Here is a 10,326-nt window from a genome sequence, read left to right on the forward strand (position 1 = left end):
TCTTCCCCTTCTTCCACCATCACCATTCCTTCCTCCACACTCCTTCCCCCCCCCCCCCCCACTTAATTCTTTCCAACCCTTTTCTTTTCTCTCTCTCTCTCTCTCTCTCTCTCTCTCTCTCTCTCTCTCTGTTTGGCACCAATTATATATCTTGGTTGCTTATATCGCTTTGTGGTTATTCTCTCAAACCGACCGACAATTAATATCCATTTTTGATGTCGAACAACTAATATTCATGCCAAGGAAACATTAACAAATTTTATAATACTAATTTCATCCTTATTTTTTTATATTTTTAACAGAATAAATCTCTCTCTCTCTACCCCCCAACACCCCTAACCTGTTTTTTCCCCCTGCAATTATATTCAAGATATGGTTAATTGCAATTAATGGAAACATCTATTAAACAAAATAAATAAGACATGATATAAAAAGATGAAATAAGCAAAATGAAAAGTTAAAAATCTAAGGAATTGAAAGAAAGAAAGATGAAAAATGAATTAGAAATATAGGATTAATGGTAGGGTTGAAGAGAAGAAATTGAAAGAGAAAATTAGATAAGATGAATTAGGATAATTGAATTTTGGAGGGATACAATAATCTTTCAATAAAAATAATTTTAATATAATATTATAAATAAATAAGGATGTATATAATTATAATAAAGAAAATAATGACGTGTGTTGTTTAGTTTTGTCACATTAAATTAAAACACAAATTAAGACACAAAAGTTGGGGTTCTAATTTCTAAATCTTTTTACAACTATTTTTAAAATCTGAACAATGAAACTAAGGAGGCCTAGTGTAGGTGATGTCAGCGTGTGATGTCAGCGTGTGATGTCAGCGTGTGATGTCAGCGTGTGACGTCAGCGGGGCAAGAATCGTCAAACTCCGTTGCCATCTTTAAATAAGACTTAAGAGTAAGGCAATAATTTTTTTATCTTTAACATGGACACGTGTTAACCACAGCTGTGTAGGAGTAACTTCTGGCAGTAAAGCGTTTGCTGAACGAGTAAATAAGGTGGGTGAGTTGGTAGACTTGGGACCTAATTAGTAATTACCTATGGCGTTTACACTTTATGCTTTTGTTTTTCGTCTCTTCCATATTTATTCAGCATGTGTATTGTCAGACATATTATAAAAAGCCATGGACAACAAAATGACATACCATAAAAGCCTGTGAAATTGCAATAATGAGTTGGCTGAACTCTTCTTCCCCTTAAGCCACACGGCCCACACCTTCTTGTGTTATAGATCTATCAAAAATTTATTTACTTGAAATACCATTTTCTATTCGACCAAAAAAAAAAAAAATTGCATTTTCTAGCACAATTTATTCACAAAACGACTATACTTTTAAAGATGAAATTATAAAATAAACAAAGACAGTTATCATGTAACCCTCTCTCTTTCCCACTCTTTATCTCTCTTAATTGTTGCACTTGTTATGCACGTCGAGGAAACTTATTATCTTCCCCACAAACTTGTTATATAAACAAGGTTTGTATGTTTCGACCAAAAAGAAAGAACAAGGTATATATGTTATCTTCTCTTTTTTTTTTTTTTTTTGGGTAGAGAATATGTTATCTTCTTCATTTTCCAAATTAAAATTCTTTAAAAAGATAAAAAATAATGTTAAACGAGTCGTGCCTCATTCAGACTTATTTTGTGCTTGTGTCGTGTTTGGCTCGTCTCGTGCCATACCTAATGAGCTAAAAACTTCGACCTAATTCGGGCTATTTAGTTGTGTCATGAGGTCCGTTTTGTGCTTATGCAAACTCGGCCCATTTTTTGTTCATAACCCCCTCGTTTTAATCATGTTGTGTTTGTACTATATTCGTATCAACCTAACCCATTTGACACCCTTTATTATAGACCATCTCTTTAATAAAAATGATCACACACCTATGTGGACTATTAGGTGAACTATCTGGATCCTTTTAAGACTAATCACATTAAATAAATTATTTTATCAAGAAAATTTTTAAAATAGACTTAATGATCAGTTTCGTTAATAGTAATAATGTTAGCAATACTATTAATAATAATAGAATATGCATTTCAATTTCACCTAAGAAAAAAAAATGACTTTGATGGCCAGGGACGAATCCATGAATTAGAATTGGGGAGGGCTAAAAAACTTCAACAATACAAAAAAATTTCATTAATAAACATAAAAATACACCTAGTTAAGGGGGACATAGTTTTAAGTACATTATAGGCTCTTCGAACATTATCATGTTCATTAAGAGAATACTTCCATATTACTTGACGTAATCTTGGATCACGTTCAAGAGCGCGCACTAATAGTAATCTCAATATTTGGATCAAACTCGACTCTTTGAGTCTCAACTTCTTCACTTTAAGACTCAGAATCACAAATTAGTGCATATGAAGATGATCGAGTCATTTGTCTTCTTAAAATAAGAAATAATACTTTTTATTCTCTTCGAAATTTGTGGATGATCCGACATTATAAACTATAATTTATTGGTAATATATTATAAACATGATATGTAAGGATATTTTACAAAACAAAATCACACAATAGCAACCTACTTTTCTAGTAATATGCAACTAGAATTTAATATTAAAATTTTGAGTTTACTTGGTTTCCAAATTTGCAATTTCAATAATTGAGATTGAGTTTAAAAGCAATCTCATATTCCAACATCCAACAAATTACACTAGTTTTTCTTGAGTTCTTGAACAATTTGGATAATCAAATATTAATTCTCATTTAATTTTACAAATATTTAATAATAAATTAGAAATACCACAACTATTGCATAAAAATTCAATCTCTAAATCCATAAATCTCTAAATGGTTAAGAGAATAATATATAAAAAGGACCGGTGAGGAATGGAGAGGCAGAGACAAATTCAGAAAACTTTTTTTTTTATTTTTTTTCATTGGGTGGACCGTGGACTTGACAATAATTGTACGTGTATTATTATTATTTTTTAAATATGGGTGTCCTTCACTATGTTCAACTTCATGCACATCATTTACATTATTAATTGTTGCATCCAATGTCTGACACCCACTGGCCCAACATAAAATACCCGGGAGGGGGAACAGGGCTATGGTCAGGACGATCGCGACTTCGCGAGCATCGTAACATAATTAAAACCAGACAGCAATAATAAACTCTTGATGGAAGAAAGAGTCAAAGAGACAACGACCTCAAATCTTAATGTTAAGAAATTTATAAAGGGAATTCTTTTAAATATGACATATACTTCTTTCAAATACATATTTAGTTTTGTATCGACGAAAGATATTAATCTAGAAATTATATCAATATAGGACGAAATCATCACTTTTATCAAAATAAGAGATAAAATAATATTTTCATATTAAATAAAATTTTAATTTTATTTCAAAATTAAAAAAAACAGTAAAACTAAAAAAGATTACTACTAAAAAATTTAAAACTAAAAAACAATAAAACTAAAAACTTCAAAAAATATTACTACTAAAAAAATTTAAACTAAAAAAGATTTAAATTAAAAAGAATAAAATAAAAAAAGATTCAAACTAACAATTAATTAAAAAGAAGTAAAACTAAATAAATTAAAATGAAAAAAATAAAACTAATAAAAAATAACAAAAAAAAAGGTCCCTCAAAAAAATCATATATGTATATATTATTTTATATATATATGTATTTGTACTTAAGCCTATAAATTTTGTATACGTTAAACTCAAGTAATATATATAAAAAGTCAATAACTAGCTTCATTTTTATTGTTTGCCACATACTCTTATAATCTTAAACCAAAATCCTAAAATTCACCAATAATTCGACAAGTTTATTTTAAAAATAAAAATGATAATAATAATAAATAAATAGTTGCACGTGTATTAGCAGCACATCATATCTCTACCTACTGTGTTTTGCTTTCAATTGGTTATTCTCCCTATTGTTCGCTTGCTGCAAAATGAAATTAAGGAGGGTGTACTCAATCCAGATTTTTAAAGACTTTTTTTAAGTGATAGACTTTCATAGACTTTTAGAATTATGATAGATTTTCAAAGAGTTTTATAGACTTTTATAGACTTTCATGAAGTTTTATTAAAAAACTTTCATAGACATTGATAGATTTTCAATGACTTTTTTATACAAATATCATTGTGAAATATTATAAGATAATAGCATCCGTATATCACAAAGGGCAATGAAAACGCAATGAAATCAAACAGAAGGGCAATAAAAAAGTAGTGAAATCAAACAAAAAATGACAAGCTGATGAAAGAATAATCTCCAAGAACCGTATATGATAGGTCTATTTATATGTAATGGCATAGTGATGGGACAATATAAGGGATAGATGTATCAATATTGGAAGGGACATACACGCAGGCATGCAATGCTAAAAGAGGCGAAGAGAGAAAATGGGAAGCCTTTTCTCAAAAGTCTTTCAAAGTCTTGAGGGGAAATGTAAGAGAAATAAGAAGATTTGGTATGTATACTTTAATGCCAAAAGTCTTTCAAAATCTATAAATTTGAGAAATTTGTGAAAGTCATTGACATTTTGAGTACCGTATGACTTTTATAGACTTTTAAAAAGTATTGATTAAGTACCCCCTGATTTTCATAGACTTTTTAAAAGTATATAAAAGTCTTGATTGAGTACCTCCTGACTTTTTAATTTAACAAAAGTCTTTAAAAGTCTTGATTGAGTACACCCCCTTAAATGGTGACTAAGTCGTTAAATACTTAAATGGTGAATAAGTCGTTAAAAAGAAATATTTGCGTCAAACAAATATGTCTTGTATACGTGGTCCATGTTGAAGTGAGCTTTGACGCTTTGTGGGATGCTACAGTTTTTGGAATAGTCCTTGTTCAAGTGCTCCAGGCCCGGATTCGGAGAAAAAGACAAGCACCTTTAAATGGTGTACTATGCTTGTGTGGTTATGTTAATTCTTTCAAATTATAATTCGTGTAAAATTATTTATCATTGAGAGGTTTTTTTTTTTTTTTTTTTTTCTGGAAGGACGAAGGAGAAAACGATTTGGAACATCTCCAAAATTAATTACGTACATAAAAATCATCATACATACTACAGGTAGATCTAAACTATGATCACCTAGCTTGCTATAAGAACATACAACAAAATGTTTTAAACTTTTTCAATTGAAAAAACATGTTTAAACATTATTAAACCATATTGCTTTTTTAAAAATTAGTGATTTCGATATTACACCATTACATTGTTTTTTTAAGAGTCTAACACCATTACTTTACTTTTAATAGTTAAAGTTCATATTCAAAATCTTGCTCAAGGTATGACAACATTATTCCATTAGATCTCTACTACTTACAAATTGTGCCATTATGTAATTAATATTTGTTTTTAAATTGTGTCACTCTTTAATTGCCGTTAATTCTCTAGGTAGTAAATGAATCCCTTAAATTCATTAAAAACTTAATTTAGGACACCTTTTATGGTGTGATATATATATATATATAAATAGAAAAATTACAGTTTAGTCATTTTACCATTTCTTATTTAGAAAAAAACCTTATGACTTTTTTTTTCCCAAATAAAATCCTTATTTTTTTCTAAATAATGTCCTTTGACCATTGCCTTGTCAAAGAAATATGTCATTATTTTTTTAGGGTATAAGGTACATGTTAACCTCTACTTTCCTAGGGTATAGAATGAGGTTTATAGAGGCTGCATATTAAGTTTTAACTATGAGATTTTGGGTGAGCCCAAAATCTCAGAGTGAAAACCTAATATAAAGCCGACAAACCAAGATTTGACGAAAAAGTAAAAATGCACTGCCGAACACTCGAAAATGACCGTCGACTATTTGGCGCCTGGTATGTATGAAAAAAATAGAAAATAATGGATTAATATTATGTAACATGAAATGATTACAATATTATTGGACTTTAGTTAGAATTTTAAAAGTCATAAGGCTTTAGTCAGCAAATTGTAAAATTAAAAGACCTAAATGGAAGTTTCCCATAAATAAATATATCTTCTGTTGAGGTATGCCTTAATATTAAACATGATGAGGTATTTCGTTTATATTTATATATATATATATATAAGGGGCATATATATATATATATATATATATTCTTTTTTCTTCATACCATGATTGAGTCAAATAAGAAACCTACAACCGAGAATTGTCTATAGGTACATTATAATGTAGGTGTTTTAATTCATATAGATTCTTTAATTTGTGTAGGTTATTTATTTGTTTATAATTATTAACACATGCCCCTTTCATTGGAGAATTTTTAATGTGTAACCGACACACCGCCACGTGGTGTAACCAATCAAACGTATAAGGGTATTATTGGACGGTATGTTTATCTCTCCTAGGGTATAATATTAATAACATCCACCCATATTATGACACGTTGGATTGGTTACACCACGCGACGGTGTATTGGTCACACCAAAAAATCTCTCATTCCATTGAGGAATCCCTCAAATAATTTTATTTAAGGGATTCCTCATGAGGCCCACTCTATATTGTATTTCAACAATCTAAGCCATCTATTTTTTAGGTCTATATTCAAAGATTATCCTTTGCAAAAGATTAGACAAATTAGAAACCATTAAACTATCAAACTTTGATCAAATTAATAGACGAACAAAATATTTTCGATAAACACGTGAAATGAGGACCATTTAACTAACGGTCAAATGATTTCCGATTAACTTAATTTTTTATAAGGATGATCTTTAAATGGAGATAAAAAAAAAATAGACGGTTCCGATCATCAAAATACAATGTGAAGTGGACTCCACAAAAGATCCTTTAGATAAGCTTATTTAAGGAATTCCTCAATGGAAAGGGTTTGATTATTAACATAATTCAAAAAAAATCATATATGGACATATTCATGATTGACATTCGAAAAAAATGTACGTCCAACAATGAATATTAGCATTTAAAGCACAAAAAATTGTAAAGAGTAAATACAGACGTTACCTAAAATAAAAAGTCAACTTCGGAAGACATATGAGGAATTCACAAAGTTTAAAATTTAAGAAATACTGATTAAAAATAAAAGAATGATTAGTTGGTAAGTAGTCAAAGAGGTTAACACACGCGAAAAAATAATGACATAGATTTTAATGTAGAAAATATGAATTTGAAGGGAATTTTTCTAAGTTACTATATAATAAATAGAAATGATATGTTGCAGTGGTAGAAAGGGAAATGATCGAGAAAGGTTAATTATTAATGTGGTATGTAATATATATATATATATATAAAGAGCTTCAAATGTGAGATCTCACATTTAGTGTTAATTGTGGGATGGGGTAAATGGGCCCACTTTATGTAGTTTTTGAACACATGAACAGTCTATTTTTAGGTTTTTATTCATAGATCATCATTGCAAAAAAGTAACCAAATCGGAAATCATTTGCTTATGTAACTTTGATCAAACAAATAGATGATTTTGTCAAAAATATTTGGTTCGTCTATTTGTTTGGTCAAAGTTAAATAGACAAATTATTTTCGATTCAGTTAATTTTTTTAAAAGATGATATTTGAATAGAGACCTAAAGAATAAACGTTCGGATCATTGAAATACTATATGGAATAAGCGTTCAGAGAGATTTTATAAATAAAATTATTTATGGGAATCCCACATAGAATTGAGCTCTATATATATATATATATATACCACTCTCCATCTAGCTAGCTAGCTAACTTCTCAATAGTACTGTACTTGAAGCTAGCTCAAAGAATCGAATTACAATCGTATCAATCGGACACTCATGAATTGATCTTCTTCCTTTTTCATTTTGTATAGTTTTTAATTAACATCAGATGGGAAAGTCGACTTGCGGTGGTGCATCATCGGGGGACAAAAAGAGAGGTCTGTGGACTCCTGAAGAGGACCAGAAGCTCTTAGCCTACATTCAACGACATGGCCAGGGAAACTGGCGTTCCTTGCCCCAGAAAGCTGGTGCAATTCAACTCTTCAAGCTATATATAGCTATTTAATAAGCTACTATTCTTTCACAGTTTCAATTCTATTCGATCTCAACAATTAATATTGTTTTGTGTTGTATGTGGGACTTGCTGCCTGTGTTTTATATATAGGTCTTCAAAGATGCGGCCAAAGCTGCAGACTAAGGTGGAAAAACTACCTACGACCTGATATTAAGAGGGGAAATTTCAGTTTGGCCGAAGACCAAACCATCATTCGACTTCATGCACTTCTAGGCAACAGGTAATTAAGCATATATAATATATATGGACAATTTTAGGGTGTCTTAATTTAATATATATATACATGCTCATTTAGGTGTGGACGTTTGCACATAATGCCTACCGCTTAATGACTATTGTCGAGCACTCGATTGTGTAAAATATTTTTACATAAGCGCTCAGTTCTAATTTGTCAGCTTGTATGTTAGGAGTAATTCAAAATTGGGAAAAAGTTATATAAAATCAAGATTTTGATTTGTTTTCCCTATTTTTCTTAAGAGGAAAATTGAAAAGACAAAAATAAAGAATTATTTATCTTGACTTAGACTAAAAAGTCAATGGGCCTAAAATCCTAAACGGAAGGAAAACAAAAACTGAGCTAACTCTAATAGCGACTTGAGTATTTGGATATCTAAAAGCCTCTTTTAACTTATCTACTTGTATCATCTTGTGTGTATATATGTAGTATGTACCTAGTTACTGGTTTAGTATTTTCAATTAGGTGTATAGGTTTAGGTATTTTCAAATACGTATTTTGAAAAAGGATTAAATTTAGAATTTAAAAGATCAGGTTTATACGAAAAGCTCATATTCTTATTAAAGTTTCATTTCTTTTAATAGCTAGTTTGCTTAATAATGACTATTTTAGGTGAACCCAACACTTTGATGAAGTTTGTAACCAAAGTGTGGGTCTTGGCTTTATAATATACTTGAGATAGTAGAGATGATGTGTTTCAATATATTAGTCTTCATGTTAAATATATATAATAGAGATGATGTGTTCCAGTAAGTCTTGATGTTAATGGTATATGAGTGCATGTAAATATATATGTGTCGACTGTAGGTGGTCGGCTATAGCTGCGCACTTGCCAATGAGAACAGACAATGAGATAATGAACCACTGGAACATACATCTCAAGAAGCGACTGGCCAAGTTAGGGCTCGATCCTGTAACCCACAAGCCCAAGGCTGCAGCCAAGAATTTGTCAAAACTCGCCCACATGGCTCAGTGGGAAAGTGCTAGGCTTGAAGCAGAAGCAAAATTTGTGAGCGACTCTAAATCAATACACCAACATGATAATAATATTAATGCCATTAATCCTGCAGACCCAACATCAGATTTAGAGTACTACTACTCTAAGCCTGCTAATCATCATGAGCTTGCTGCACTACCACAATGTCTTGACTTAAAAAGAGTTTGGGAAAGCCTGTTGATGTCAAAGTCAGTCACAGCGGCTGTAGGCGGCAAAGATGGCGGTGTCGGTGGTGCCACCAACGTCACTGATCAAGATCATTTTCTTTCGTTTGGTAATGTTAATGTTGGTGTTAGTTCATGTGGTTTTGAGCCTCCAACATTAATATCTGCTGCATCGGTATCAAGCATGGTGGATATCTCAGATGATCATCATCAACTCTTAGGCCAATCTGGCAATGAATATTATTGCAGTCAGTACTACTACTGTTGAATAAAAATGTGATAATTAAGTATATTTATGATTGTATTACCCAATTTGAATATTTATAATATTTTGTACCAAGAAATGGTTTTGTACAATTTGAGAAAGTTGGTTTTGTACAAAACCAACGTACGTCTTCAAACCTAGCTTCACCGAATTATTTAAACCACCTTGTCAATTCGGTTCCACGTTCGGTAACCGACTAATTACATAATTGAGCTTTTCGAATATGCTCAAACTTCTAATCATCAATCACAACCAAATTATTTCACATACAACCCAATAACCCACAAGCATCGCAAAATAAACAGAATTGAATTATACATTTTCTCATGTTCGATACCTTCCGCGACTCGGTTAGGGTTTCAGAAATCGATCAACCTCGAATCGAAGAGTTTCAAGCTTTTACAACCTGTCCAATATCACCAACCAGTCAACAATCAATCCAAGAATGACCCAATACTTGTCGGGAAGTCAAGGGTGGCCGAAATTCACAATGGCTGCCACTTTCAGCAGCTACCTAACATGGGTTTTATACAAAACAACAGCCAAACTGAATTCTTAGAATTCATCTCACTAATGTCCAAGGATTGAAAAAGGAGGAAAATCGAATGAAGGAAGCCTAAACCAGCCACCATACACAGAGGAGCCCACGGCGGTCGTACGTGGGTT

General features: G+C 31.2%; 1 pseudogene; it reads left to right on the plus strand.

Moving 5' to 3' along the window:
• Positions 1-7,813: 7,813 nt before the first annotated feature.
• LOC147284154 (transcription factor MYB106 pseudogene) lies at positions 7,814-9,663 on the plus strand (annotated as a pseudogene).
• Positions 9,664-10,326: the final 663 nt, after the last annotated feature.

Source organism: Dryas octopetala, chromosome 5 (genome assembly GCF_963921425.1).
Source record: "Dryas octopetala chromosome 5, drDryOcto1.1, whole genome shotgun sequence".
NCBI lineage: Eukaryota > Viridiplantae > Streptophyta > Magnoliopsida > Rosales > Rosaceae > Dryas > Dryas octopetala.